Source organism: Cetorhinus maximus, chromosome 4, assembly GCF_964194155.1.
Source record: "Cetorhinus maximus chromosome 4, sCetMax3.hap1.1, whole genome shotgun sequence".
NCBI lineage: Eukaryota > Metazoa > Chordata > Chondrichthyes > Lamniformes > Cetorhinidae > Cetorhinus > Cetorhinus maximus.
The window spans coordinates 123,250,124-123,268,105 of NC_135882.1; positions in this window are offsets into that span (position 1 = coordinate 123,250,124).

Sequence of the window (17,982 nt, forward strand, 5' to 3'; positions counted from 1 at the left end):
AGAACAAGACAAGCAACTAAGATGCCAAAGAAACAAGATCCTGAGTGGGTTCCTTTCAACTCTCTCTCTCTCTCTACCTTCAACTTGCAAGTTTTGAAGGCTGTCTGCTGATTTTGTCTATCTAGTTGCCCCAGACAGTGATTTTAAAAGAGCTCAACCCAGCACTTTTATCTCCAGAAGAACAGATAAATCATCTGTTTACACCTTTAAACTGCCTCAACACTGAAAACAGCCAGACCACTGGGTGAAAGCATCAGGACCACTGAATTGACCCTAAGTGAGCCATAGCTTTAAACTTCAAGAGCCATTTACCCTTTAATTTTACTGGTCTCTAAATTGCTTAAACTGTGCTCCCACTCTGTAATCTATTTGTGTCTGTGTGAAATTTGAGTGTATGTGTATGAAAGTCAGAGCATTTTTATTACTTTATTTAAGCTGGGTTAAGTACAATAAAAATTATCCTTTTTTTTAAAAAAGCTCCAAGAAAACCTGTCTGATTGTGGTCACAACACATGAACAGTTAAACACGCATGGAATTGGCAATTATATCTGTTTTTTAAAAAAACTCTTGCGGTCAAACGAGGTGAGGGAAAGAGGAGAGTCATTTGGCCTCTCCTCATCTGATTGTAGACAGGAGTTTGAATGTGTTTGTCTTTTCTAACAGTGTGGGAGGGTCATCAAGAGAGCAGTTGATGGCAACCTGTGGCAGCCTGTTGATTGCTTCTTTATGGATGGATGAAAATCGATTGAGGATGTGGTTAAAGTGCTCTGCCCATCTTTCTAGAATTTGGGCTTTTTTCTGTGAGCAGTATTGACCGAGGATTAGTGATGAGCAGTAGCCCGGAGCCCATGGACAGATTTCAGAGATCGTAGAATCTCTTTCAGTGTTTGTGGTCTGCAAGTGACTGAAGTTCACCGGCTTTATGATTCTGACAAGCGTCTTGCATCTCTCTGAGCTTGCATGGGACAGTCATAGAGTCATACAGATCTACAGCACAGAAAAAGACCCCTTTGGCCCATTGAGTCTGCGTCGGTCAAACAAGTGCCGAACTATTCTAATCCCATTTTCCAGCACTAGGCCCATAGCCTTGTATGCCATGGCATCACAAGTGCACATCCAAATACTTCTTAAATGTTATGAGGGTTTCTGCCTCTGCCACCTTTTCAGGCAGTGAGTTCCAGATTCCCACCACCCTCTGGGTGAAAAAATTCTTCCTCACATGCCCTCTAAACCTCCTGCCCCTTACCTTAAATTTATGCCCCCTGGTTATTGATCCCTCCACCAAAGGGAAAAGTTCCTTCCTGTCTATGCCCCTCAATTTTATACACCTCAATCATGTCCCCTCTCAACCTCCTCTGCTCCAGGGAAAATAACCCCAGTCTATCCAATCTCTCCTCATAACTAAAACTCTCCAGCCCAGGCAACATCCTGGTAAATCTCCTCTGCACTCTCTCTAGTGCAATCACATCCTTCCTATAATGCGGATTCCAGAACTGCACGCAAAATTCCAGCTGTGGCCTAACCGGCATTTTGTACGGTTCTAGTATAACCTCCCTGATCTTATATTCTATGCCTCGGCTAATAAAGGCAAGTATTCCATATACCTTTTTAACCACCTTATCTACCTGTCCCACTACCTTAAGGGACCGGTGGAGATGCACACCAAGGTCCCTCTGATACTTGATATTTCCCAGGGTCCTACCATTCATCGTGTATTCCCGTACCTTGTTTGTCCTGCCCAAATGCATCACCTCACACTTATCCGGATTAAATTCCATTTGCCACTGATCAGCCCATCTGACCAGCCCGTCTATATCCTCCTGTCATCTAAGGCTATCCTCCTCACTATTTACCACCCCACCAATTTTCGTGTCATCCGCAAACTTGCTGATCAACTCTCCTACACTCAAGTCTAAATCGTTTATACAAACAGCAAGGGACCCAACACCGATCCCTATGGAACGCCACTGGATACAGGCATCCAGCCACAAAAACACCCCTCGACCATCACCCTCTGCTTCCTGCCACTCAGCTAATTCTGGATCCATTTTGCCAAATTGCCTTGGATCCCATGGGCTTTTATCTTTGTTATCAGTCTCCCATCCTGAGGATGTTTTAGGAGGCAGCGTGCTTGAATAGTGATGACTTGTCATTGAGGTAAACCCGGTAGAGATGATGTTTCTCCTCCGGTATTTTCTGGATTACCACATTTCTAGTTGCTGACAAGAGGTAGAGCGAAGGGTCTCTTGAGCACTGGAATACACTATATCCTGGAAGGTCACCCAATCATTCCGAATACAGTGTCTATTTTGACTGTACACAGGCAATTCTCACATTACCCTGAGAGAGATTCCTTCATGAGTGCTTTTTTGGGCCTTGAGACGCTAAGATGCTTCTGGACATTCATACCCTGGGGACATCTAGGGGAATAGACCTTGATGTTTAGCTTTGAAATGTTGAGACAGTGGTCAGTTCAGCAGTCAGTGCCACACATGGCTTTCATTACACGCACATCCTGCCCGTCCCTCTGTCTGGTGATGACATATCCATTATATGCCAATACATAGAATGAGGATGCATCCAAGATGTTGCGATTAAGGAGGCATAAAACAGTATTGCTGATTAAGAGCTCATGCTGGCTCACATCCTCAGAAAGAATAGACCAATATTGTTATAACTGTCAACTCTGTTTTTTCTGATAGTCCATTCCCATTCTTGGTGATCTGCACCAACTCTTGCACTGAAGTTACCGAGAATGACGAGCTTGGCTGACTTTAGCACAGTAGCAATCAAGAAGTGGAGGTCATCATAGAATTTATCCTTGACTTCACCAGTGTTGGTCATGGTAGGGGTGTATGCACTGCTGAGAGTTTCTTGCCTGTTGCCATGCAGGGGGAGTTTAAGCACCATCAGACGATCATTAATAGATGTTTTATGACAGCAAAGCCTAGGCCAGTTTTGTGTCATTCTTCTTTTCCACAGGCACTCCAAAAGCACATGTAACCTGCACCGGTTCCCTTGTGTTGACCCTCAGGTAGACGAGCCTTGTTGAGGGCGGTGATCTGGATGTTGTACCTAGGCAGCACTGTACCAACAAGAGCAGTGGTTCTGACAGGTCTGTCGGCTGTGGCATTATCCATGAGGGTGCACATGTTCCATGTGCTAATGGTGACCGGTGTCACCTTTACTTTCTTTTGTGAGATTGACTTCGAACCATGTTGATGGGATCCCTCCCAGCTTTATCCTGCTGGCCAGGGAGATGAAGCAGACGATATTTAGGATACCTTTTCTATTCCCTTCCTCATACTAGGGAGATGAGCATTTTGGGCCAGAAAAGGGCTGCTTTGTCACTTGCGGGGGGCTGCTGAGTTCAACTTCTCCTTTATTTCAGAGAAATGACCCTATGACCTAAGCCGCCTGTGTGCAGGTTCATAGCTACAGCTCCCAGTGAATCCACACCCCTGCTCCAGCACTCACCCATGGCCATAGGACACGTGACAGATGGATGACAGATGATAGAAAGATGACAAACATGACTTGAGCATGAATTGGATTTTCGTGAGGGAGAGTTGCACTTCATCAGCCACAATCTCTTATTCTGATCTATCTAAGTCCTGTGGCAAGATGAATCTGGACAGCTGGAGAGATCCAGATACAGTGGATGACCAGGGCATTTTCTGTGTCTTGTTGAGCTCTGCATGTTCCACAATATGGTGCTGAACTGCCTTCAAGGCCAGTGGATTTTAGATTGGTTTTATCCGCCCACTTCACCATAATCAGTCTTCACCTGCAAGGGTAGACAAATCCCTAAGTCACCAAGGGCAGGAGACCCAATGGCTACCTTCACCTGGTTTGGCCTGCTCGTTGAAGTGGTTTACTGGGTTGAGGCCACTGTTGCATCCTAACAACAACTGGAAGCTACAGGTGAGAACCAATACATAATGAGCCACTCTGTAGAGTGTGGCGAGTTGTCCTGTGAGAGGTGGTACCCCTCCCTTATACGCCAAAAGTGTCACTATTGTAATGAAGGAAACATAACACCCATTTTGCACAGAGCAAGGTTCTACAAACAGAAATGATTAGAGCACAGAAAGAGGCCATTGTGTCCTTGTTGGCTCTCTGCAAGACCAATATAGCTAGTCCCACTCCACCCTTTTCCTGTAGCCCCACCAAATTTTCCTTTTCAAGTACTTTCTAATTCCCTTTATGAATCTGCCTCCACCACCCTTTCAGACAGTGCATGTGTTTATTTATTCGTGGGATGTGTACATCACTGGCTAGGCCAGTATTTATTACCCATCCTTGTTCAGAGGGCATTTAAGAGTCAACCACATTGCTGTGGGAGTTATATGTTGACCAGACCAGGTAAGGATAGCAGATTTCTTTCCCTAAAGGGGCATTGATGATGGGATTTTACAACTTTTAATTGCAGATTTTTATTAGATTCAAATTTCACCATCTGGCTTGGTGGGATTTGAACCCAAGCCCCTAGAGCATTAGCCTGGGTCTCTGGAATACTAGTCCAGCAATAATACCACTACACCATCACCTCCCCAATGTATAAAATGGTTCCTCATGTTGCCTTTAGTTCTTTTGCCAATCACCTTAAATCTATGCCCTCTGATTCTAGACCCTTTTGCCAGTGGGAACGGCTCTCTCTAACTACTCTGTCTAAGCCCCTCATGATTTTGAATCCCTCTATTTAATCTCCTCTCAACCTTTTGTAAGAACAAGCACAGCTTCTCCAATCTATCAATGTAGCCAAAGTCTGTCACCCCTGGAACCATTCTAATAAATCTTTTCTGCACCCTCCCTAAAGTCTTCACATCCTTCCTAAAGTGTGGCACCCAGACTTGGACATAATACTTCATAAGAAAATAAGAACATGAGAAATAGGAGTTGGGTAGGCCATTTGACCCTTTGAATCTGATTGCACATTCAATAAGATCATGGCTGACTTTTTACATCAACTCCACTTTCCCTCACTATCGCCATTTCTCTTAATTTATTTGGCACCCAGAAATATCATGACCGCTGTCTTTCATATACTCAATGACTGAGCATAGAGCATCTCTCTAGGATAGAGATTCCAGCAATTCACAACCTTCTGAGTGAAGAAATTTATCCTCACCTCAGTCCTAAATGACTGACCCTTTATCTTGAGCCTGTAAGTTGAGAGTTTTCTAGCTGCCCACCCAAAAGGATACATTTTCTCAGCATCTACCCTGACAAGCTCTTAATAATTTTATATCCACTGCAGTTGTAGCCGAACCAGTGCTTTTATAAAAGTTCATTATAAGTTCCTTGCTTTGCACTTGTTACAGCCGGGTGAGAAGGAGTGAACTGGCTTCCCTTTTATTCAGCCCCCTCGGTTGGCCACAACAAAGGTTTTTCAAAATTTCTTTCACACGTAAATACCTTTTCCAGTCCAAATGTTATACTTTTTACAAGGAGCCAATCAAACCAGGTTTTCTTGAGTCAAAGAAAGAGTTTTTAGCTACTGAAACCCAAGAAAAATAATAAAAGATACGACCACACGCAGACACACACAGATTCAGAAGTGAGAAAGTTAGAGTCCAAAAGTAAAAGTTAAAAGAATATACGAGTAAGTCTTTTGCATGTCCATGAGGTGTAAGTTGCTGAACAGTGTGGCCATTTGAAGTTAAGTAGTTTCCAGTTGGTGTCTGGACTTGACTTTGTTCAGGTTCACTCTAATGAAGACGTTCTGGCTTCGGAGACAGAGAGTGGGGGAGATCATTCCTGTTCTTTTCAAGCAGGGCTTCAAATGTTTGTTTTAGAGTCAGAGAGTTGTACAGCACAAAAATAGGTCCTTAGGCCCATCATGTCTGTGCCAACCATCAAGCACCTATCCATACAAATCTCATTTTCCAGCACTTGGCCTGTAGCCATGATTGCTTTGGCATTTCAAGTTTCAAGTGCTCATCTAAATGCTTCTTAAATGTGGTGAGGGTTCCTGCCTCTGCCACCCCCACCGACTGTCAGGCAGTGTGTTCAAGATTCCAACCACCCTCTGGTTGAAAAAAATGTTTCCTCAAATCCTCTCTAAACCTCCTGCCCCTTACCTTAAATCTATGCCCCCTAGTTATTGACACCTCTGCTGAGGGGAAAAGATTTTTCCCATCTACCCTATCTGTGCCCCTAATTTTGTGTACCTCTACCAGGTCCCCCCTCAGCCTTCTCTGCTCTAAGGAAAACAACCCTAGCCTATCCAATCTCTCTTCATAACTGAAACACTCCAGCCCAGGCAATATCCTGGTGAATCTCCTCTGCACTCTTTCCAGTACAATCACACCCTTCCTATAACGTGGCGACCAGAACTGCGCACAGTACTCCAGCAGTGGCGTAACTAGCATTTTATACAGCTCCAACATAACCTCCAAGCTCTTATATTCAATGCCTCGGCTAATAAAGGCAAGTGTCCCATATGCCTTCTTAAGCACCTTATCTATCTGCCCTGCCACCTTCAGGGATCTGTGGACATGTACACCAAGGTCCCTCTGATCCTCTATGCTTCCTATGGTCCTACCATTCTTTATGTATTCCTTTGCCGTGTTAGTCCTCCCAAAATGCATTACCTCACACTTCTCAGGATTAAATTCCATTTGCCACTGCTCTGCCCATCTTACCAGCCCATCTATATCGTCCTGTAATTTAAGGCTTTCCTCCTCACTATTTATGATGTTTTTGTGTCATCTGCGAACTTACTGATCATACCTCCTATATTCAAGTCTAAATCATTAATGTACGCTATAAACAGCAAGGGTCCCAGTACCGTTCCCTGCACTACATCACTCGTCACAGGCTTCCAGTCGCAAAAACAACCTTCAACCGTCACCCTCTGCCTCCTGCCACTAATTTTGGATCCAATTTGCCAAACTGCCATGGATCCCATGGGCTCTTACCTTCTTGACCATTCTTCCATGCGGGACCTTGTCAAAAGCCTTACTGAAGTCCATGTAGACTACATCAACTGCGCTACCCTCATCTACACAACTAGTCATCTCTTCAAAAAATTCAGTCAAATTTGCTAGACATGATCTCCCCCTGACAAAGCCATGCTGACTATCCCTGATTAATCCCTGCCTCTCCAATTGGAGGTTAATCCTGTCCCTCAGAATTTTTTCCAATATTTTCCCTATCACCGATGTTAGACTCACTGGCTTGTAATTACCTGGTTTATCTCTACTACCCTTCTTGAATAATGGTACCATATTTGCCATCCTCCAGTCCTCTGGCACCTCTCCTGTGGCCAGAGAGGGTTTGAAAATTATTGTCAGAGCTCCAACAATCTCCCCGCTTTGCCTCACATAGCAGCCTGGGATACATCTCATCTGGGCCTGGGGATTTATCCACTTTTAAGCCCACTTAAACCGCTAATACCTCCTCCCTTTCAATGCTAATTTGTTCAAGTATATCACAGTTCCCCTCCCTGATCTCTCCACCTACATCGTCCTTCTCCATAGTGAACACAGATGAAAAGTAATCATTTAAAACCTCACCTATGACCTCCAGCTCCACACACAGATTGCCACTTTGGTCCTTAATGGGCCCTACTCTTTCCCTGGTTATCCCCTTGCCCTTAATGTATTTATAAAATGCCTTGGGATTTTCCTTTATCTTGCCAGCCAGTGTATTTTCATGCCCCGTCTTCGCTCTCCTAATTACTTTTTAAGTACCCCCCTACACTTTCTATACTCCTCTAGGGCTTCCGCAGTTTTTAGCCCTCTGTATCTGCCATAAGCTACCTTTTTTGTCCTTATCCAATCCTCTTTCCCAAGACATCCAGCGTTCCCTGGACATGTTGGTCCTACCCTTCACCTTTACGGGAACATGTCGGTCCTGAACTCTCACTATTTCCTTTTTGAATGACTGGTCTGATGTAGACTTTCCGACAAGTAGCTGCTCCCAGTCCACTTTGGCCAGATCCTGTATTATTATTTTGAAATTGGCCTTTCCCCAATTCAGGACCTTTATTTCCGGTCCATCTTTGTCCTTTTCCATAACTACCTTAAATCTTACAGAGTTATGGTCACTATCCCCGAAATGCTCCCCCACTTCTACCATTGCTTCTACCACTTGCCCTATTTAATTCCCAAGGATTAGGTCCAGTAAAGCCCCTTCTCTTGTAGGACTTTTTACATGATTGCTCAAAAAGCTCTCCTGGATGCACTTTAAGAATTCCGTCCCCTCTAAGCCTTTCACATTAAGACTATCCCAGTTAATATTAGGGAAGTTGAAATCGCTACTATTATTACCCTCTTATTTTACATTTCTCTGAGATTTGCCTACATATCTGCTCCCCTATCTCCCCATGACTCTTTGGAAGCCTATAGTACACTTCCAGCAAAGTGATTGCCCCCTTTTTGTTTTTAAATTCTACCCATATGGCCTCATTTGAGGAAACTTCTAAGATACCATCCCTCCTTACTACAGTAATTGACCCCTTGATCAAAAGTACAATGCCACCTCCCCTTTTACACCCTACCCATCCCCACTCCCAGAAGATTTTATACCCAGGAATATTGAGCTGCCAGTCCTGCCCTTCCCTCAGCCATGTCTGTTTGATAGCAACAACATCATATTCCCATGTGTTAATCAACCCTAAATTCATCTGTCTTACTTGTAAAACTCCTTGCGTTAAAATATATGCAATCCAGCCTTGCATTATTCCCTTGTGCCATAACAGGTCTATATTTCCTCTGCCTTCCAGACAGACTTAATTTCTCTTCTATATTTGGCTGTGTATCTCTCCCTACTGTACCTCCACTCTGTACCCCACCCCCCTGCAAAATTAGTTTAAACGCCCTCCCAACAGCACTAGCAAACCTTCCCATAAGGATGTTGGTCCCATTCCGCTCAAGGTGCAACCCGTCTGACAGGCCTCACCTTCGCCAGAAACAGATCCAGTGATCCAGGAAACTAGAGCCCTCCCTGCTGCACCATCTCTTCAGCCAAACACTCATCCAGTCTATCCTCCTATTCCTATACTCACTAGCACGTGGCACAGGGAGTAATCCAGAGATTACAACCTTTGAGGTCATGCTTTTTAATCTGCTACCTCGCTCTCTAAATTCTCGTTGCAGGACCTCGTCCCTCTTTCTAATTATGTCGTTGGTACCAATGTGAACCACGACCTCTAACTGTTCACCCTCCCTCTTCAGAATGTCCTGTAGCCGTTCTGTGACATCCTTGACCCTGTCACCAGGGAGGCAACACACCATCCTGGAGTCATGTCTACAGCTGCAGAAGCATGTGTGCACCCTTCACTATTGAGTCTCCTACCACTATTGCTCTTGCACTCTTACTCCTCCCCCTTATGCAGCTGAGCCACCCACAGTGACGCGAACTTGGCTCTGGCTGCACTCTCCAGAGGAACCTTCACCCTCACTATTTTCCAACACAGAAAAATGGTTCTTGAGTGAGATGCACTCTGGGGCTTTCCTGACTATCTGCTTCTGACTGGTGGTGACACATTCCCTCTCTAACAGCACTTCCTTAAGCTGTGGAGTGACCACATCTAAAAATGTGCTATCCACATAGCCCTCAGCCTCGCAGATGCACCACTGTGTCTCCAGCTCATGCTCATGCTCCAAAACCTGTTGCTCAAACCGATGGTACTTCCTGCACATGTGGTCATCCAGACTGTAAGGAGTGTCTAAGAATTCTCATATGCTGCAGGCCATACAACACATGGGACTGAGCTCCTTTGCCATACTTTTTGCTTGTTTTTAATTAAAGGAATATTTCCTTAAATTTAAGCGAAGTAGAAAACTATTTAGTTTTTCTTTAAAAAAAGCTGAGAATCTTACCTTCTGTAATGTCACTTTAAAGTGGATAAAAAAACTTACCCATGACCTACCAATCAGCTCTCTCCCTTGTCCTGATGTTACTCTTTTGGAATTCCAGCACCACCACGTGTCTGGGTGAGAACTGGCTCCCTCATAGGTAAACTCCCGCTTTTTATACAGCCGCTCTGCTCCCGCTCTTTATACAGCTGCTCCACTATCCTCTAGGTGCTGCTGACTGCCTGGCTCAGGGTCCTCCTGTTGCACTCCCCTCTAGGTGCTGCTGACTGCCTGGCTCGGAGTCCTCCTGTTGCACTCTCCTTTAGGTGCTGCTGACTGCCTGTTCTTTGTTCTCTGTTTATCAGAGCCAGTTTTAAACTCATTGCTATATATCCCCAGAAGACAATTCAGTTAGTATGTCTTGCATCCCATTTTTGTAGTAATCCCAGTTTTTTTGACCTTTTATCCTAGAAACCTTTTGACACATTTTTGAGACATAAATCAACAGGAGATTGGATTATTTCATCCTCCACAGGCGTTTTGAATGTCTGATGAGTGTCTGATTGAAGTCCAGCATTTTGCATCTTTAATACCTTCCTTTCAAGAATGTCTCTGTTTGAAGTGGACCTTGACACCACCCCCAAACACCCCAGGTATGAAATTCCATGGAAGAGGTCTGCAGTGTATTTTATATAGAGTTTCCAGAGAAGTGGTCAACTTTACAGTATCAGACATTGGGTGACTGCTGGTATCCATCAGTGCCTTTACCCGTATTTTTTTAAAAACAGGTCTTCTTTAAACAGTTCAATATGTCTGTGATTAGCTGGTGAAGTTGTAGGTAGCTCTCATTCTGTCACAGTGTTTCTGTCATCGTGACACACCCCACATCTCTAGTTATAAACAGGATCATGCATGCTTTATTAACTGCTTTCTCTACCTAACACTTTCAATGATTTATGCACATATACCCCCAGGATTTTCTGTTTCTACATCCCCTTTAAAATTATGTCCTTTATATTAACTCTCCTCTTTCTTCCTACAAAAGTGTATCACTTCACACTTCTCTGCATTAAATTTCATCTGCCACTTGTCTGCCCTTTCCACCAGTCAATCTATACCTTCTTGAAGCCTATCACCATGGTCCCCACTGTTCACTATACTTCCAAGTTTTGCATCATTGACAAACTTTGAAACGATGACCTTTGCACCCAAATCTTAGACATTAATACATATCAGGAAAGGCAGTGGTCCTGGTACCAATCCCTGGGACCCCACTTCCTCCAGTTTGAAAAAGAATCCTTCACCACTACTCTCTGTTTCCTGTCACTGAGCTAGCTTTGCACTCATGTTGCCACTGTGCCTTCTATTGCATGGGCTTCAACTTTGCTGGCAAGCCTACTAAGTGGTACTCTGTCAAAGGCCTTTTTCAAGTCCATACACATGGCATAAACTCATCAACTCTCCCTGTTACCTCAGCTAAAAATTCAATTAAGTTAGGTAAACATGATTTGCCTTTAATAAATCCATGCTGACTTGTCCAAGTTATTGTTATTTTTTTCCTGGATTATCATTCCTAAAAGCTTTCTCATTACTGAGGTTAAACTGACTGGCCTGTAGTTGTTAGTTTATCTTTACATCCTTTTTTTGAGCAAGGCTGCAAAATTTATAATTTCCCAGTCCTCTGACATTACTCCTCTATCTAAGGAGGATTGGAAGATTAAGGCCAGTACCTCTGCAATTTCCTCCCTACTTCCCTTTGCAACCTAGGATATATCCCATCTGAACAGGGTGACTTATCTACTTTAAATAAAGCTGGCCTTTCCAGTGCCTCCTCTTTATCATTTTTTTAGTTCATATAATATCTTAACTACCTTCTTGTTTACTGTGACTTTGGCAGTACCATCTTCCTTGGTATAGACAGATGGAAAGTATTCATTTAGTACCTCAGCCATGCACTCTCCCTCCATATGTAAGTCTCCTTTTTGATTCCCCTAATCAGCCCACCCCTTCTCTTACTATCTGTGTACTATATATGTGCCTATAGAAGACTTTTGGATTCCCTTTTATGTTAGCTGCCATTCTCCTCTCATGCTCTCTCTTTGCACCTCTTATTTCCTTTCTCACTTCCCCTCTGAACTTTCTGTATTCAACCTAGTTCTCACTTGTATTATTAACCTGACACCTGTCATGTTCACCCTTTCTCCACTTCATCTTACTCTCTATTTCTTTCATCATCCTGGGAGCTTTGGCTTTGCTTGCCCTATCTTCTCCTGTCATGGAAAAGTACCGAGACTGTAGCCAAATCATCCTGTCTTTAAAGGCTGCCCATTGTCCAACTTCATTTTTTAATGCCAATCTTTGATTCCAATTTACCTGGGTCTTTTCTGTTCTGAACTCACTGAAATTGGCCCTCCTCCAATTAAGTATTCCTAACACCAGATTGCTTGTTGCCCTTTTCGAGAGCTAACCTAAACCTTACAATACTATGATCACTGCCTTAAATGTTCCCCTACTGATATTTGGTTCACTTGACTCAACTCATTCTGCAGAATCAGATCCAGTAATGCCTCCTTTCTTGTTGGGTAGGAAACATACTGATCAGGAAAATATTCCTGAACAAAATCTAGAAACGCTTCCCTTGCTTTGCCCTTTACATTATTACTATCCCAGTCCATATTAGGATAATTGAAGTCCCCATCAAACTACAGGAATTGAAAGAGATCATGTTATAACTTTATAAATTGCTGGTTAGGCCTCAGCTGGAGTATTGTGGACAATTCTGGGTGCCACACTTCAGGAAAGATGTAAAATGTTAGAAAGGTTACAGAGGAACTTTATCAAGATGTTGCCAGGGATGAGCAACTTCAGTACTGAGAGCAGGTTGGAAAAGTTAGGACTGTTCTTCTTGTAACAGAGAAGGTTAAGAGGTACCTAATCGAGGTTTTCAAGATGATGAGCGGCTTTGATACAATAAATAGGGAAACAAATATTACCTCTGGCAAGTGGATTAATAACTAGAGATCACAGATTAAAAATCATTGGCAAAAGATCCAGAGAGGAGATGAGGAGAATGTTTTTCACGCAGAGTTCTCAGGATATCTAATGTTATATTTGAAAAGGTGGCAGAACCTAATTTCTTGATAACTTGAAAATAGTTGTTTGGTGGTACAGAACTTGAGCATTGCTGAAAAAAGAAACATGCTTTCAAAGATTTTTGTCTTGCACTCATCAGGACACAAAAATGCCAAATTTCCAAAGCAACAACAATTTATAAGGCATGAGAAAAGGGTGCTGATTGGTTGACATGTTGCCTCTGATTGGTTGAGGCATTGTCATGGAGAATGCACCAGAGAACTATTGTTTCCCACACTTTTGTTTAAATCAAAAAAGGCACAATGCCTGGACATGTACTTTTCGCTTTCAGAGGACAAGTCCCTGCATACAAATACATGTTGCTTCTAGCAAGCGTAAGTGAGCTCTTCTTGCATTTGTCCTGATGTGTGCAGGACAAAAAGCTTTGACAGCATGTCTCATTTTTCATAAATAACTTGAAATGAAAATTGTACAAGTCCTTGAGGATGAGGAACTTACAGGGTTAGGACAAAAGGTGGTCATGTGGGACAAAACATGACTGCTCTTTCAAATAATCAGCACAGGTACAATGGGCTGATTGACCTCCTGGTGTGATTGAAATTTCTAGGATTCTATTTCTATGATGCTATGATATGCAGAAAAGGCAGGTATATAAACTTAGGATCACCGATCAGTCATCATCTCATTGATTGATGTAGCAGGCTCATGGGATGAAATGGCCTATTCCTATTCCCATGCCTTTTAGGAGCATGTGGGATATAATTAAGTCCTGTTGCCACCTATCTGATAACTGAAAGCACATTACTGATGTTGCTCCTTTACTGTGGATCTCATTCAAGGAAAAGGCACAACTTTTGAATAATCTTCTCACAAAATCCTCTTTTATGAAGTCTAGGTATCTCTATAAGTTGCAGTACGGGGTGGTAGCAAACTCTGAGGATTCTCCTTTAATGGACTTGGACCATCCGCTCTTATTTCCTCCTGCTCCTCTTCTTCCAACATGTCCAGTATACTTGAGTCATGTTCCGTGTCTGTGGTCAGTAATTCTTGCTTTGCTTTGTTCCATGTCCACTTTCTTATTCTGAATTCCCATTACTCCCTCTATTGCTTGAACATTCATTCTTATCTGATGTTTCATTGCTCAGTCTATGCTTGAAGATGCCCAAATGATTTTAAATTCAGTTCAATACTATATTAATAAGCAAAAGAAAAAAAAATATCAGGATCTGTGTTTTAACATATGTTATTCTAAGAAGCCATTTTAGGAACAGGGAGAAAAGTTAGTGATTGGTTTGTTAATACCAATACACAATATTATTGCACCCTAATAAAAACTTAGCATGTGCCTTTTTTATTTGCCACCTATTTCCTTCTCTACTGTCTACAACTTAAAGTATAAGTTTTTTTTTGATGAACCTGACATTTAATATTTTCAGATTTTTTTGAGCTGATATAAAGTTGTTTATCATCTGCAGACAGTGCAGTTTATGTAGTTTGTGGCTGCTAGGTCTCCCTTCTCTGATTGGTGTCTCCCCTGCCTGGGTAATCAATTACTTCTTACAACTAATGTGTCCCATGGTTCTTTCATATATAAACCCAAAGCCAAGTATCTGTTTATGTCTAGACTATTGATCATTCAAGATGGCTTCTGTAACTTCTTTAAGGATTTTTACAGTGAGATTAATAGCATAAAAAGGCAAGTTCTCACCAGTTCAATGATTTCTAATTGGTGTTTGCAGGGACTTAAGCAGCAAGTAGAGAAGTGTAGAATCAGTGACAGCAACTTCTGGATTTCCTATTCAAATGCACATCTGAAGATTACAAATGTTGCTGTCAGTTTTAGAGAAGTAATGATGTTAAACAGACAGTTTTACTGACAATACTACTACCACACCTAGACCTGCCTCTCTGGATTACATCTTACAACTTAACTGCTGTGGCCCTGATCTGCTGTTCTATTGCTTAAATTTTAAAGTAACTTTGATCAGTTGACATCCTTTGCCACACCGATGCTGTTCTCTGCTGGCCTAATGATTCTATTAGTTTTTCAGCTTCAGCTACACTCTGGTTCCTAGCCAGAGATTTACTTCCCCGCTGGACTGAAGTGCATTACGCAACTTCTGGATCTTATGGTGACCTCCAACTGCATGACTGGTTCTTTTTCTGCCACCCAGCCAACTCTGACCACACTGGATCCTCATTCCCACAGGCGTACATCCATCCTTATGTCCTCCAACACTCTACTTTCAAATAGCTTCTGGATGTCAGTCACTCATCACACTTGTCTCTGAACTTGGACAGCAGTTTGTCAATGCTGCATGTCAACCCCACCCTACCGACATCAGCTTTATCCCATCAAGGGACTTCTGATTTTAACTCCGGACTCCCTCCTATTGTCTCCTTTCTATTCCCCATTTACCACAAGGATATATGCATTCTAATAATTGCTACATAACCAGGCCTTAAGTAACTTGAGTTTTCCCTTCATTCACTCATGTGGACATTCTGGCTGCCGCTTCAGCCAATTTTGCTCCAGCCTTTTTTTTTACTTTTTTTCTCTTTAACCCTTCTCGACCCTCTCTCTGTCATCATGTCTCCTTTCATTTTTCCTCACTTGGGCACTATGCTCTCCCAAATCTTAACACCCACCCTACAGCACTCGTTACCTTCTTACCTCCTTTCCCATGGTTCTAGGCTTGACTCCTTATTAGATAAACCTATAGCTTACCTCAGTGTCTCACTTGACATCCTGCAAAAAACCCATTGACCACTCATCACTGTCTTCTTATTAGCAGCAAGCCCACTTGCCCCACCCTACTCTCTTGCCAACCTTTCAGCCTACTGGGGGCTGATCTTATCAAACTACTCCCTGTCCAAATCACCCCTCCCAATGCTGACCCTGTGGACTCCTTCAAGTGGATCAGCTACATGTCCCTCTCCATATCCCCCTCCAGAATATCCATTCACTTGTTTTTTCATTTATTCTTGAGATATGAGCACAAGGTGAGCATTTATTGCTTAATTGCTCCTAAGAAGGTGGTGATGAGCTGTCTTCTTGATCCATTGCAGTCTTTGTGGTATAGGTACACATTGTTGTGGAAGGAGTCCTGGAGTTTGACTCAGCAACAGTGAAGGAACGGTAAATAATTCCAAAACTTGAAGGGGAACTTGTAGGTGTGGCTTTCCCATGTACTAGTTGCCCTTGTCCTTCTAAGTGGTAGAGGTCACTGTTTTGGAAGGAGCTGTCAAAGAAACCTTGGCAAGTTGATGCAGTGCACACACTGCTGCCACTGTGCCCTGATAATGGGGAGAGTGAATCTGGTGGTGGATGAGTGATGATCAAGTGGGCTGCTTTGTCTTGGATGGTGCTGAGTTTCTTGAGTGTTGTTGGAGCTGCAGTCATCTGTTCAAGTGGAGAATATTCCATCACACTCCTGACTTTTGCCTCGTAGATGGTGGACAGGCTTTGGGGAGTTAGAAGTTGTGCCACTCAACACAGAATTCCCAGCCACTGACTTGTCCTTGTAGCCACAGCATTTATATGGCTGGTGCAGTTAAGTTTCTGGTCGCTGGTAAGCCCCGGGATGATGATGTTAGGGATTCAGCAATGGTAATGCCATTGAATGTCAAGGGAAGATGGTTAGATTTTTTTCTTGCTGGAGATGAACATTGCCTGGTATTTGTGTGGTGTGAATGTTACTTGAAAATTATCAGTTCAAGTCTGAAATTTGTCCAGGTCTTGCTGCATATGGGCATGGACTGGTTCAATATTTGAAGGGTTGTGAATGGTACTGAACATTATGCAATCATCACCTAATACCCCTACTTCTGACCTTACGTTGGAGGGAAAGTATTGATGAAGTAACTAAAGATGGTGGGCTTAGGACACCACCCTGAGGAACTCCTGCAGTGATGTCCCAGGGCTGAGATGATTGACCTCCAACAAACACAACCATTTTCCTTTGTACTAAATATGACTCCAACCAGAGAAAAGTTTTCCCTGTTTCTCATTGACTTCAATTTTGTTAGGGCTCCTTGATATCACACATGGTCAAATGCTACCTCGATGAAAAGGGCAATCACTCATTTCACCCCTGGAATTCAGCTCTTTTGTCCATGTTTAAACCAAGGCTGTAATGAGCTGAGTGTCCCTGGCAGAATCCGGGGAAAACTGAGCATCAGTGAGTGGATTGTTGGTGAATTAATCCATTTGATAGCACTGTCGAAGGCACTTTCCATCTGTTTGTTGATGATTACTAACCGACTGATGAGGCGGTAATTGGCCAGATTGGATTTGTCCTGCCTTTTACGGACAGGACATACCTTGGCAATTTTCCACAAACCTGGCTGAAGGGTAATGATACCTTCACCCTAAATGAAGCTCCGCACCCGGCAATACCTTAAACTACTTGCCCCATCCAGACTGTCGCTTTGGCAGTTTGATTCTTGTCATCAAATCACACATTGTTCTGGGCCTTGGCTTAGGTTGTCCTTGGTTAGGATAGATAGAGATTGCTGGAGGTAAACTTTACCTTTTATTAAACATTCTTCTAACTATATGCAGGACAAGGCTTAGCACAAGGCTTCACACAGAACCATTGCTCAGTAGGGTTTGTTGTCATGTGATCTTACGTCGCTGAGGATGTAGACTGTCTATTTACATATTTAACATAAATCTTTCACACTACAATCCCGGGGTCAAATAGATCATAAGATCATAAGAAATAGGAGCAAGAGTAGGCTATTTAGCCGATTGAGCCTGTTCCACCATTCAGTAAGATCATGGCTGATCTGATTGTCGCCTTAACTCCATTTTCCTGCCTGTCCCCCATAACCCTTGACTCCCTTGTCAATCAAAAATCTGTCTGACTCCAACCTTAAATATATTCAATGACCCAGCCTCCATTGCTCTCTGTAAAAGAGAATTCTAAACACAAATGACCCTCTGAGAGAAGAATTCCTCCTCATCTCCGTCTTAAATGGGAGTCCCCTTACTTTGAAACTGTGCTCCCTAGTTCTAGATTCTCCCTCAAAGCACCTCTTCTCAGCACCTACCCTGTCAAATGCCCTCAGAATTTTATG